This window comes from Anguilla rostrata, chromosome 2 (assembly GCF_018555375.3).
Source record: "Anguilla rostrata isolate EN2019 chromosome 2, ASM1855537v3, whole genome shotgun sequence".
NCBI classification, from domain to species: Eukaryota; Metazoa; Chordata; class Actinopteri; order Anguilliformes; family Anguillidae; genus Anguilla; species Anguilla rostrata.
Genome location: NC_057934.1, coordinates 62,761,138 through 62,775,894, shown reverse-complemented (window position 1 = coordinate 62,775,894; position 14,757 = coordinate 62,761,138). Strand labels below are relative to the sequence as shown.

General features: G+C 40.8%; 1 protein-coding gene across 1 annotated transcript in view; it reads right to left on the bottom strand.

The window, feature by feature from the left end:
- LOC135248786 (uncharacterized) overlaps positions 1-13,812 on the bottom strand; it is a 60,475-nt gene extending 46,663 nt beyond the window's left edge. The window contains exon 1 of the mRNA XM_064323714.1: positions 12,456-13,812. The gene's annotated coding sequence lies outside the window, so the exon portion shown is untranslated. The remainder of the gene's footprint in view (positions 1-12,455) is intronic.
- Positions 13,813-14,757: the final 945 nt, after the last annotated feature.

The window sequence follows — 14,757 nt, the reverse complement described above, 5'->3', positions numbered from 1 at the left end:
ATTTCCGTCGATCCCAAAGCGCTCGGAGTCTGTGGTTTGGCAGCCCCAGCGTTCGGAAGCACAGCCACGCTCTGTCACGGCTCCATCACAGTGTTTCTCACACCTTCACTCGCCATAACACAAGCCTGACAGCTGCTCTGGTGGCTACATTCCCACCACGCAAACACACACGCACTCACACACACACGCACACGCACACACACACACGCATACTCACACACATGCACACACAAGCACATACACGCACGCACGCATACACACACGCACGCACACATGCACACACACACACACACGCACGCACACACACACACGCACACACACACACACGCACGCATACACACACACACACACACATGCACACACACGCAACCACACACACGCACAGACGCACACAGACGCACACACGCACCACACACACACACACGCACACATACACACACACATACACACGCACACGCACACACACACATACAAACACACACATATGGGCGCACACACACACACACACACACACACGCACGCATACACACACACACACACACATGCACACACGCACACACACACGCACACACATGCACATACAAACACACGCACGCATACACACACACACGCACACACACACACACACACACACTCACCAAAGCGCTTGGAGTCTGTGGTTTGGCAGCCACACCGTTCTCCCGCGCTGTGCCTGCAGCAGGGTCTGTCAGGGCTTTTGTTCCGCTCCGCGTGGTCCTCCAGGGCGCTAAACCGATCGTTTCACTCAGCTGAGTAACTCTAACATTTCCACTTCCTCCCCCACCATCGCCACCTACCATCACTTTTCTTTCATTGTGAGTGCGGTGCAACAGCAAAAAAAAAAAAAAAGCACTAAAACACCCTCTCCTCCCTCTTCCCGCCCCGCTTCATTGGGCCCTGCGCAGCAGGAAGCCCGACGCTATTGGCCAGTGCACAGCGGTCAGATCCACTCTGTGACTCAAGCCCTCGATACAGGCCTTTCCACGAGAACGCCGCCAATGCCTGGCACAGGCGCTGAGGTACGGCTGAAGTTCCATGCTGACTTTAATGCCAATGCATTAATGACTGTTCCAAAATGCCTGAATTACTGAATCACTGCTCATGTAAATAGTTTCTATACATACATAAATACATATATATATATATATATATATATATATATTAGACACAGGGCTACACATCATACTCGAGTTGTACGAGATTTGCATGCATGCTGATGCTTTATTAATGCAGGAACAGCGTGTTTGTTGCCACCTGTCACTGCCTGCAAAACAGCAGTAGACTGTAGACGCCCTTACAATGGACTCGCTTTCCCTTGCCAGAGGGACAGTACGGCTACCTGTGGGATGTCCGTGCATGTGTGCGCACGTCCGTATGTGCCTGTGTGTGAGGGTGTGTGTGTGTGTGTGTGTGTGTGTGTGGTGAGTGTGTTTGTGCACATGCGCATGTGTGTATGAGTGTTCATGAAACATGCGTTTGAGAATATTCACCCTGAGTACCCCTGTAGTGCCACCATACCACGTATGGGGTTAGTGAATTCAATTCTTCATGAGGACACAGGCAAGTGACAGTCAAGAGGTCTGATTAAGCTTCTTTTAAAATGTGTAAGGGAACAAACATGGTGAAATCACTATTTTTAATGGCAGGTTCAATTCACACATTAAAATGACAGACCTTTAAAATCCCATTGAAAAAGAAGTCATGCAGTTAGAAATAATAACCCTTCGAGCAGCATGGTAAGTACAACTAATAATTTCAGTCTGGCAAAATAAATTGGAACTACATGTGCGTTACCAATGAGGAGGAGAGAACTGAAACATAGGGTAAGAGTAGATGGGTGTTACAATTCTATAAATGAGCAATATTTCATAATTTCATGTTTCATAATTAATGAGAAACGTTCACCAGTAATTAGGTTTCAATGATATAGAGTAAGTACTGGTTTGGGGCCTCTATGTTGAAAGTGAGTTGCTCTTATGTTTAGGAGAGCAGAAAAAATATATAATAGCACGACAGAAGTGCTTAAACAAACAGACAGTGGCTAAACTGTTACCGGCGCAATCCGGAGTAGCATATCTCATGAGCATGAGCACTATCCGCACGCAGAGGACAAGCGCGTCTCTCGCTGAAAACAACTGGTGGCTTATGGGCGACTGTAAAGTCAGTAGGTAAATAACACAACGTCAATCCACGAAACCCCAGCCAACTTAAGCCTGCCAAATCCTTGTGAGAGCAACAACAGCTGTGTCTTGGGCCAGCAGAGTCATACTCGCTCATGCCCAAGCTAAGCTATGCTGTAGGAAAGCTCGGCCTGTATTTATGTGAAGAGCCTTTCACTGACTGGAGCCACTCAGGAGTACAAAGGCGAGAATTTCTCCAGCTGATCCATGCGCTATGACAAAATGTTGAGCAATTCGACATTTCAGAGAGGAATACTTATATTTCTGAGAACATCCATATCGGTACTGAGCTTCATGCAAGAGTACCTGGGTTTGCCTACAGACTGACATTTCAGAAATGAAAGGCCTACATTATGAGCTATTCTCTTGATGGTTGCGAAGCTGAGTGGATTTGGATTGTCTCAGTGTACCTAAACTCTCAAGAAGGACTTTAAAATCGCAGCACATTACAGACTTTACAATACATTTTCACTTGCTTAGAGATTACCACCAGCAAGGTATAGCAGCTGAAACTGGGAACCAAAAGAACAAATTGTATGACCTACATGGAGCATAATCTACCTAAAAAAGCAGCATGATTTGTAGTGTACAAAGGTGTATGTTTATTTTCTAAGTATTGGGTGGTGACATGTCTCCCTGTCTCCTCCCACACCTACTGTATGTGTATGAGTGTATGACATAGACTGTGGATCCTAATAAGCTACAACCATGAGCATGTATACAGTCTTTATTATTTACATTCGGAAAAGATTGTTTTATCATAGCAATATGGAAATGATTCAGAGTAGGCAACAAAATGAATTACTTACCTTCAACAGCCTTGTGTTTTACCACAAGTAACGTCAGGGCATCTGCTAAGTGATTTGTGAGTTTCTACAAGGCGTTTGATTGAAAACAAGTTTCAGATTGGAACAGAGAAAGGCCTGTAGGTAATAATATTACATGTGTATGTACATAAATTAAAAACAATTTGAAGGTGTATTAACACATAAATTGAGTATGACCTACAATATTATTAAAAGCAAGTGTTTTGACTATCAAAAATAAGCATTCTGAAATGTGAAAATAGGTGCAAATTAAACTGCCACCAATGTGGCACTCCAAATTAAAAATCATTTTTGGAAATAAATAATAATTGCAGTTTTGTAATGCAAAATGAAGTTGTTCCCTGTCAGGACAGGGTATGTAGTAGAACACACATAATTTGTGTGTTCATGAGAGGTTCATTTATATTTTTCTGGTCCTTCATGCATTCTTTAAAGTTAGCAGATTATACAGAATGCTGTTTTTGATCTGTATTTCTCAGGGGGGGGCATAACATGAAAGCTTCTTGTACGTACCGCGACATAATTACTGCAATGTGTTTTAACCAATCGTGTTCTTCCCACACAAAATTCAAAGACGTCATAAAGAGTGTCACGCCAAATGCAAATACAATTTAAGAGTGGGTGCACCAGGCACACACTCATTTAATGTGTGGGTGTGTGTGAAAGGTACATAAATCAATATGCTGCTGTATATCACTAATATGTGTTGCCTAAAAAAAAAACTAATCTTTAAAGATAATAAACAGAATCTGGACAACATGAATGCTGCAGCAATCCAAAACCGAGAACAGGTATGCTTATTCCAGCTGTAAAAACCCCTACATACCCTCCACTAAGCAGCATTTCTTACAGACGGAACCTTTACCTAGCATGCGAAAGACAAGACACATATTAGATGGTTTTTCCCTTTAATTGTCTTGCTTTCTTTCTTCAAGTGAAACACAAGCAGACTGTCTGCCATCTTGTTAAAGAAATGTGACACCTTCGCCTCCGCTGACCGGCTGGCCGGGCTGGTGGGCGAGCGTGTGAAAGGGGTCGCGGTGGAATCACAAACGGTCTCTCTGTCGGGGTTCCAGTGTATGGCTCCGCGACTCCTGCACCTCTTAGTCATAAGGGAAAAGCAGCTGTTCTTAAAGCAGTCAGAGACTGATATTCCGACGAAAAATCCCTCTGTCCCACTGCGCTAATATTGACCGTGCCACGCCCGTGATAAGCCTGTTTTCATAAAACTCTGACTGTCGCTGAGGAAGAACGTCTTTGAAGGTCGTTACTGGAGAGAAGGGTGATGAGAGTCAATCTCTGGGCATCAGCAGTACACCATTATCCAATAGAAACCGGGTTTATAGAGAATCACACTGACAACAGAAACAATAAGGCCAGCAGCCTGCTTTGTAGAGAAAAATAGCTGAGTTATGTATGAATAATGCTTTCCTTTCAGGTAATAGCATTAAAGTCCCTGCAATAATCTTTTTTTTCTTACATTCAAAATGGTCATTAAGCCACAAGATAAAGACATGGACTTCATTGTAAATTATTGCATGAGGTGTTTAAGTATTTACCAAGGTCTCCATTCGACACAGCACAATCCATGACTACACATCATTATTACCACGTACATGACATCACCATGCATGATGCTCTGGATAAGAGTGCCTAGATGTAAATGTGCCGGTGTCTGTATATCATTAATGGTGCACCGATTCACGGAAGCTTAAAACGTGCACAAGACATGTCTGATGTGGTAGCAGTGCTTAAAAGAGGGGAACAAATCATCAGTTTTGACAGCCTTGCGACCCTGCAGTGTAGCACTGGCCTCGAATACAGCAGGTGAACTAATACCAGCCATGGAGTTCCAGAGACTCACTGCTGTAGCAGCACCTTAATACAACAGGACAGCACTAATTGGCCAGATGGCCAGGCTACCAGGTGAAAAAGTGCATTTTTTTTGAATGCACGGACGATGTTTGATACTGAGTCCTGTTGGGTTGTTCTCCTTATTAAAAAAAAAAAACAGAAAAAACTTTTGCCTTTAAGTCTAATTAAGTCGGGTTGAGGGATTGAGTGGTTCTGGGAACACGCCAGAACGCATCTGAGAAACGGTCGCAGGGAAATGGTTTCCCGCGCAAGAGAAGCGAGAAGCGGCGCGCTGCCATGGTGCTCCAAAGGGGTTTATGTGAACCTAACCTGTGAGGTAGTACTGTCCCCATCGCCACGGAGACAGCAGATAAGGAGCGCAAAATATGAACTTACCAGATGTGTGTACGGAGTGACATTAGGGACCGTTTTGCTGGCTACTTTAAATAAGTTGGCAGCGAGTGAAAGGGAGATGAGGAAATTGTTTTTATATGAGTGATGCAAAGGGGTTCAATTAGCTAATCTGAGGGTACGGTATTGGACCATCCATCTTCCTGTCCGTGGACAAGCCGATAAGAAGGCACTGGTGCAGACTGTCCTTAGAGAGAGACAGGGTGGGGGGTGTGGGGGGCGTTGATGGGATGGAATAGACCTGACAGACAAGTACAAAAATTGGGATTTGATGCTTCCAGCATTTCCATGCACAGGTGCTGGCTTTGTGAGCATTAAAATTGATTGTTTTGAATAAGGCTACTTATGGTGTATGTGGAAAATCTAATTTATCCTCTAAACCAAATAATTTTTGGAGATGGACGACTGTGTAAAAATGTTCACCTATTTGAACTGGAGTTGAGGAAGTCCATACAAAATACCATCTGTAGCATTCAGCATGTCGCACACTACCAATCACACCTCTACTTTAGGCAGATTTTGCTACACTTTGCCCCACTTAGTTCCCAGTTTCAGCTGTTACTTTGGTTGCGGAGAACGAAGGTCCTGGAAAGCGAAAATCTCTTGTAAAGTATGTACAGTAAAGTGCGGTGATTTCAAAGTTATTGACAGTTTAGCTTTAGCCAGAGAGAATACGGCACCCAGATAATCCAAATCAATTCGGCTTTGCAGCAATCAAGAAAATAGCTTGCACTGCAGTACTTTCATTTTCAGCACAGATACTGTTGCTGTGCTTGACTGGAATTGTTGAAAATGAAATTCAATCTATACCTGCCATGGACGAACAGTCTGACACTATTAGGTTCACCTGGTAATGACAGCGGGTGCAACATTTGGATGCAACCGGAAGCAGAATTGCTCAGCTGGGCCATTTTTTCATAGGACCACATGAGGCATCACCAAAATCCACGATGATAGGTGTTAATTAATATTAATGGAAGGTAATAACATGCTAGTATGTACACATACTCCCCCAATGTAAACCCACTAAAAGCAACGTGATCCACTATAATCATAATATGCTAAATTAATAATAGCAATGGGAATATGAACATGCGATATATGAAATTAACCATATTTGATTGACTGTAGTATTTCGCAAAATATATACTAACTTTTGAGATCATTAATGTTTACTGTTCAAAAAGCATATTGCTATCATAGTTAGAACTAGAAACAGGAAAGCAAACATATTAAATTATTGTAGCTCAATGTACATAGCTTTATATATAAATGCTTACATCTTCAGTGAGGTACCTAACGAAAACTGATACAGTGTCTGTGGTACCTGTGCTAGCCGCGAGCTGATAGATCCCAGGCATCAACTAGCATATTTTTTTACATAAATAACTTTAATTTCACAAATTACAAAATACCCATTACTTTTGATCTTTGCATTTTAATATTGAACAATTGCATCAATTATAATAGTTGTATTATACATAAATCCTCAAAGAAAATACTAAATTACAGGTAGTTATTTTACCCTGAAAGCAAAAAATATCTTATACTGTCGCATACAAGACAATTTGGTATTGTTTTTATGTAAGCAACATAAAAATTGACATTTTAATCAATTAGTGGTGTGTCCAATTTGTGGACTGCCAAACAGAGGTGAACTTGAAGTTAATATTTGTTTCAGAAAGGACCTGCCATTGCAGACATCCAGGTTTCGCGTTTAGAAATAACATACAGCACATCAAAAGAGAAATTTTATTATTTTCCGGTCCGTTAATGTAGCAAATGTCATTTTTTTGTGCTGCTTATGAATACTGTGCATGTATGAGAAAAGGTGATTACGTAGATTATTAAGAGTCTTTAAGTGAATTTAGCTAGTTAATACTCCAAGCTTTATGAATTCAGGATAAAGCATGAATACTGTGCATGTATGAGAAAAAGTGATTATTTAAGTGGGTTATTAAGGGTCTTTAAGTGAATTTAGCTAGTTACTCCTCCAAGCTTCATGAATTCAGAATAAAGCATGCCAGATTTTTGCTGTTAAAACTTGCTTGGTTGGCTTGGCAACGGATCGCCTGGCAACAGTCATTTGGCTTGGCTTTTATACCATAGATGTTCTACCAGCATGCATAAATGACACAAAAATAGATTTAAAATACACATAAATAAAAATATACTTTTATTAAAAATTGCTGCAAAGAAAAGTAGCCACACAGTCATACTGCAGGTTGCAAATACCGTACTATAATTCTGAATAATTAATCCACAAAATAAAAAGCCTAAGAGAAAGTCTAGTAATGTTTCACATGTAGACTAATTATGCCAATTATGCATGAGTTTTGCTTGCTTTTGCTTTCCTTTACACTCTACAAACAAGTCTATCGCACAGACGGGGGTCTGGAAAACTTAACAGGCACCCAAGAGCAAATACCAAGCAAAACAGAATTGCTGCCAAACGTCTCTATAAAGCAGGAAGTGTTAGAGTGGCATCTTGACAGCCGAACAGGGCACTGCACTCATGAAGCAAAGCATACTGTCAGTGGTGGAAAAGACAGTTGCCACAGAATGGAAATGGGTCTCCCAGCAATTCGCTTGTGCGAACATTCACACTGCATAATTTCCAAGCAGAAGGAAATGAGCCATGTCAACATTATGACAAAACATTGGGTCTGTGAAACAGAAATATATTTTGCCTATATATATATATATGCGCCTTTTAGTGAATATAGAAAAATTGTGAATATTTATCCTGTTGTTCATCCTGAATGTTTTATGTATCCTGTAGGGGGCAGTGCAGTTATTGGGTTGTATAAGATATCTCACATGAACCATGAGTCCATGACCACTGAGCACTGTGTCTGATGCCTGGTTTTTCAGCCGTTTGAGACACGTTTCCATGGAGAGTAAATTGCCATTTCTGAATAAAGGAGGTAGATCTGATTGGATAAGAATCAAATATTGTTAGGCATGCACGATAAACCTCCAATTGTGGAGTGGACATATGAGCTATTTTGCATTCTAATTTTTTTTTGAAAGACTTTATCATCAATGTCATGTTCACCAAACTGTTTTGTTTTTCATACTAGCCCTCGTCTTATTCGTTTATTTGTTAATTTATTCATAGATGTTCTTCTTTTCATGCTGTGCTACCCAGTTTGTTACTGCAAACTTTCTGAAAATGGACCTCCTACTGGTGCACTCCGCTGGAAACAACAACAGTTCATGTTCAAATGTTCGTTATGGAAGGAGTGGAGTTACTATTTTCCAGAAAATTAATTTGCATTGAACCTGCTGCAAAAAAAATAAATAAAAATAAATAAATAAATAAAATGTGCCGGCAAGAACAAGAACGGCTTTCCACAAATGTTATGAATAATGTTGCCACAAGGTTTTACCTCAGTCTAATTCACATGCGGAAACTTTACCAAAATATTTTGCCAGCAGCCTTGCATTTTCTTTGGGGATGGTAGCAAGGAAATTTAGGTGCATCCTTGAGGTCATTAGCCTGAAACATATTGCTGCTTTATCTAAGCAAATAAAGAACAAGACCAGGTCAAAACCTAGTATATGGCTGGACCTAACACACGTGATCCGACCGACCAATGGTGTAACTTCATCACTCAGTCAGTCACAGACATTCGCATTTGTAGGGCTGGCCCCGCTGTTGCGGTCCAGCCAAAAAAAAGTTCTGAGTAGGCTGTGGTGCTGCACCCCATAGACTACTCAATACAAGACTCCCAGCACTGAAGTGAGGGAGCTGTTTGAGGATAGTGAAAATTATATAGATGCATGCCAAGCTACCGCTGAATGAAAGAGGAATAAGTGCCTTTGATATTGAAAGCATGTGGCGAGCTGGTAAGATAAGAAGTCATGAGAACAAATCCATCCCTATGAATGTTCTTGCATGCCCTAACTGCAGTGTAATTCCCTGTCTCAGCGCTGTGGATATATACTTGTACCTATCCACCCATTTTATTTTTTTTTATCCTATGTTTCTGTATGATTATATATCAATTGCTCAATTTTGTGTCTTTATCGTGCACATTGTGCTGCCTGGGTTGCCCCTTTCAAAGCCGGATGATCAAAGATTAGACATTGGTTCTACCTCCTGGCTGGAAAAGTATGCTAATTAGCAAATCCTGGTGGTTGAAACAAAATACTGGGGAGGACTTTTACTTTCTGAACCAGGATTTTCAACCTCTGCTCGCCACTTTACTCAGTGAAAGTATCTAGCAGAAGACGATGGTATGATATTTCACTTCAGGATTAAGGATAAGGAAGGTGTAAGCTTATCAGTTAGGCTACATCACAGCACCAGCCATAATAACATGACTTGCCGGCAAATCAAAGGGACAAACTCAGACAAACCATTGAACCTTTCAGACTCAGTGGGATTTTGCCATTGCTAACACACTGTGATAGAAACTGCAGGGTGTGCATGAATGTCCAATCGCATCTTATCTTATTGGCTTATCACAATAAGACATTTTAAAGCCCCTGCTTTTGACTGCATATCCAGCCATTGCTGTACTTCTCACATTAGCATTGTACCCATTTTAACCCGATGATGCATGGGAGCCAGACTCCAGCCTCGAAGGGCCACAGTGCCTGCAGGTTTTCGGTTTGTGTCCGCACCTCAGTGATGGATGCAAATCATTGCTTGGCTGCAGAGTCCACACACCCTGTCTCCATGGCCTAAGTGGGGTTCTGACTGAAAGGAAGCCATCCCCCCCCCCCCCCCGGCCCCCAAAATTTTGTGCCAACTTCTGCCCAGCCGGGCCCTTCTGTGTAAGATATGTGTGTACAGTCCACGTGAGTATCCTCCGGCTACTGTGGTCCTGAGACATGCAGTAGGCTAATTGCAGCCCTGCCCAGGAATAAGTGGCTTAGAAACTAAATTGTGGGGTGCTCCTCCCACGTTCTTGTTCTCATTCCTTGCTGCCAACACCAGAAACAGCCTCAGTGCAAAATTACAAGCATACTAATAAAGCTTATTAATACGATAGCATTCCCTGGAACTTGTCAACAGCAAGAAAGTTTGAAAAGCGCAAACTAAGTGGAACAGGTACACAAGAAAAGATAAGCACTGACACCTGGGTCCTGTTTCACAAAGCAGGATTAGTAAATTATCCGAATAACTGCACTGAGTAAAACCCGGAACCCTCCTAAATCTGGAACATGGACTGAACTAAAAAGAGCTGTACCTGATTTTACTCAGTGCAGTTATTCAGCTAACTCCAGTAATCCTGCTTCATGAAATGTCCCCCTGATTTAATGAAGACCGTTTTAGCTGTGTTGATGTTGTGGTTTCAAATTTAATTCCAAATACAGAGTACAAAACAGAAGATTTCATACACCCTTATACATAGCAGCTTATATCTTTTCACATGAAGTTGGATTTTTTAGAGAAGCAACACAGGTTATATACCTTCTATAAGGGCACAACAGCAGTGCCCTTAATGGGAACCACACCAATTACCTTAGAGTCACCTTAAATCCAGCTCCCTAACAATTGGCTACACTGCCATCCATGAGATAATTTAAAAATAACCATTTACTGAATACAGTCTGACTGAAAGTATGGCTCAGGTACAAATATTGAGCAGGTACTTTACTGGTGATGACCAAGACCCCACCATCCTTAGTGGTCAAACCGTACCTTCTTTCCAAAAACGGAGCTTCATATGTCCATCTGAACGCAAGATCATCTCAAAAAAAGTGCAATTTATTGCATAATCTGACCTTCAGTCATTTTACTGTTTTATACTGATCTGATATGCAACTGCATCAACAGCAGTATAAAGGTACGTCAAAATCACCCAAAATGCATACAAGGGAAGGGTCGCAACAAGGTATTGCTTTCACGATACCAACGAGTACCACTGTCTACAAAACACGGGAACTGTATTCTGGATGTCGCGGTGAACACGTCTTGCAGTGTATACGAATGAGCGCATCAATTTGATGCGTAACAGTAATTGTGCTCATTTGTCAAAATCACGTGAACAATGGAAAGCATTAACGAGACATAGGCGACTATGTTCAGGTTATAAATTTGCATTAGATAACTTGTTGGCATTCAAATGTAATGTTATTTCCACAGAATGTACAGAACTGGTTTTAGATCTATTTAATTAGATATTTTATGAAGTAAAGAGTCCATATTCTCGAGATATGAAGTGTAATCGTTTGTGGATCATTATATGGCTCTTCTCGCTCCCTATCGAGTGCAAAGAGCCAAAAAACAATGATAAATCATATTTCCCCTTTTCCCCTTTAAATATACAAATTCATATTTAAAAATATTTCTGGCCTATATGTTGGGAATGACGGTCGTGCAAACCCACAGAGCGCGTTTGGATACATGTTAAGAACTGGCACGGGAAGACCGAAAGGGCGTACGGCGTTCAAAAGAATGGCATGCCTGCACAACAGTGCGCATAATGACGCACGACAGGAAGAACTGTGAAGACAATTGTTGCCAAATTACGCGAATAGGAAGAAAACAGAGAAAGCTAGCTGGTGCTGGGTAACATGAATTCCATTCGCTCGCAGTTCTTTTTAAAGTGTACACCTACAGCTTCCAACTGTTGAATTTCCACATAAAAACAAGTCTCTAGGTAACCAAGCAGTAATTACAGTACACTATGCCTTAAACGTCAGCAGTACGAAGTGTTCGGAAATTCCTTTGAAGGACTGAGAACTGTGTGTAGAGCACAGAGAGAATCCTGCGTATTGCTTGATCATTCTTAGCGTTAACTTCCAGCAAACGCTTTAAAAAGGGTGGAATATTCAGAGTGAGATCGTACATTGCTGCTGTTATCATTATTATTATTATTATTATTATATTGTAATTATTATTATTATTGTTATTGTCGTCGTCGTCATCATCATCATCATCATCAGCAGCATCACCATCATCAAACAAACAAATAAACAAACAAACAATAAAATGATCCATTAAAGAATTTTGAAATACCGTTTAGCTAGAATCCCCTGTACTGAAACATGGCTACATTTTACTGAAGACTTACAATTAAAGTTAAATAAATATTTCGATTAAAGCGGTGCGCATGAGAAATAAAATCATCTTCACGTGTGTGTACACACTCCTAGATAAATATGCAAGCCTCAACTTAACTTTAAAGAATTATCAAACAAAGCTTACCTTGCCTGACATCCAAGAAAGGTGCGACGCGAAACACTGATGGGAGAGCCGAGTTTCAGGATGCGGTTTTCTTGAAAAGATAAGGAAAATGTCTGTATCCGCTCAAGAATAAGTCATGAAATCCAAGTAAAAGGCATCCATCAGAGGCAGATTTTAAAGAGAAGTAAAGATAAATGTGTTACATAATACGTATAAACTGATGCGTTTTCAACTTAAAATATATGCGTTAAAAATCAGCTCTGCCGGGCCGTGGAGCTCCGTAGCCTTGGCAACTCCTTAGTTGCGCGTGTCTGCGAGTGAGTCTCCGGCGGCTTTGAAATCCGCATTTTAACGTTATTTTTTACCCATTTAAGTGCTGCATATAGAAAAAAATTGTTAATTCATGTATACATGTAAGTGATTTGTATGCTACAAGTTGTCATAAACAAATTCACCCTCCCCAAAAAGAAGATATGTGGGTAGTAAACCCCATGGTATAGTCTGTATTGATCTTCGCTATTCTGTGCCACTTGGATGCATATTCTTCATATCAACTACTAAAAAGGTCATTTGTTAACGCAAAAATGTTACAAAAAGTCGCAAAGAAGGCTACTGTCGTCTCCCTAGGGGAAAATAATCATTATATAGTTTTCTGGGCAAATTTGGAGACGCATAAATTATTTAGATCTTGGATAGAATGAATGCATATTCCTTCCAATTGCGAAGGATGCTTTTAATTTCTCCACAACATCGCTTTTGTTCTGAACCAAATGAACAACTCATCTAATTATAACTGGCTCAAAAGCATGTAGAAATAGGCTACTAATGTCTTCTTCACTTCGCTAATGTTCCTGTAGATGAACAAGTGCTGTCGCGTGCCAATATTTAGTTAGTTAGTTCAATAATCCAAAGGCAAAAACTGTACAGTTTGCACTTCCTCGCGTAAAGCTGTCAGAAGAATCCTTTAGGAGATATCAAGAGAAAAACTCTTCTGTATTAATGCTTTTTTCTTGCCTTGTTTTCTTCAGCGTCCTTTCGGTGTTTCTGACGGCGGGTTGTAGTCACATCACTTCGAGTTCTATATAAAGCAATTGTGCAAGTACAAACATGTATGTACCAATGCCTGTTGAAATGTATACGTATCCCACTCATTCGCGTCTTTCGTAGGATCGTGGAGGTTTGAATCAAAATACTCTATAATATTTCAATTACATTTTGAAAATGCTTGTAAATTAACAGGAAGATTTCAGACTCGCTTTCTTCACTGTCGGTCTCCCTTTCTCCCGTTGCAACAACGATTTCAGAGTATGCGGAAGGTCTCCGGTGAAGATCATCAGATGTAAATGTAATTTGCGCTATTGTCACTCGCCATAGGCATAGCAAATTAGCGATTTTAAACGGCCATACAGTGGCGGGCGGCGAGGAACAGCAGCTCACGGTCACAAACATACACGCGCGCGCCCCCAATCAAAACGCGTTGGTAAGGAAGGGAAGTACGCAGCGAGTTAATGAAAGTGGCATTTGTAAGTAAAAGAAAATTTCCAAAACGTACACTCATGCGAGGTCATAAAGGACAACAAAAGCTTAGGCCTACACACAAATTGCAACATGTAATAATATGTACAATACAAATAGGCGCAATTTGCTTTTTTCATCAGTAACCAACAAGTGCACGCTGACAATGAGAAAAAACACTGAAATAAGATGCATAAACTGACACTTGGTTAGATTTTCTTCATTGTGTATATGTCCTAGTTTGACTTGGCATAGGTTAGATCAGAGTAATCTTCACTGTGTGAAATGGACATTAATGTGTTCATAGCTATGAATAACTGAACAAAATGTGTATTGTACCTTATCGGACCTGTGTTTTGTAGTTGGTCCAGTGACCTTTGGTATGCACTTATTGTACGTCGCCTTGGATAAAAGCGTCTGCCAAATAAATGTAATGTAACACGTACACATCTGTAGCCGGAAGTTACAGTTTTGTTTTTCGATTAGATAATATTTCGCTCAAAGCAGTGGCTAGCCTGGACGAATTTATCAGCAAATAAATAGTTAGTTGATTCATAGACTTCTAGCTACAACAGTTACTACACAATGAACCTGCAACCGAGGAACATCTACTATGTAGGTACCTACTTGTGGTGTAGCCCACTGATTGTATCATATTCGGCTGTTTTCGGCAGCCATATGCATATCAGTGGATTGGTTATTCCATAATTATGTTACAGACAATTCTGTTTAGTGATTCGCATGGCTTCGTTTCAGTTTATCCTCAGTGGTAAAGCCGTTCTATCTGAATCTAAGGAAACACGTTAAA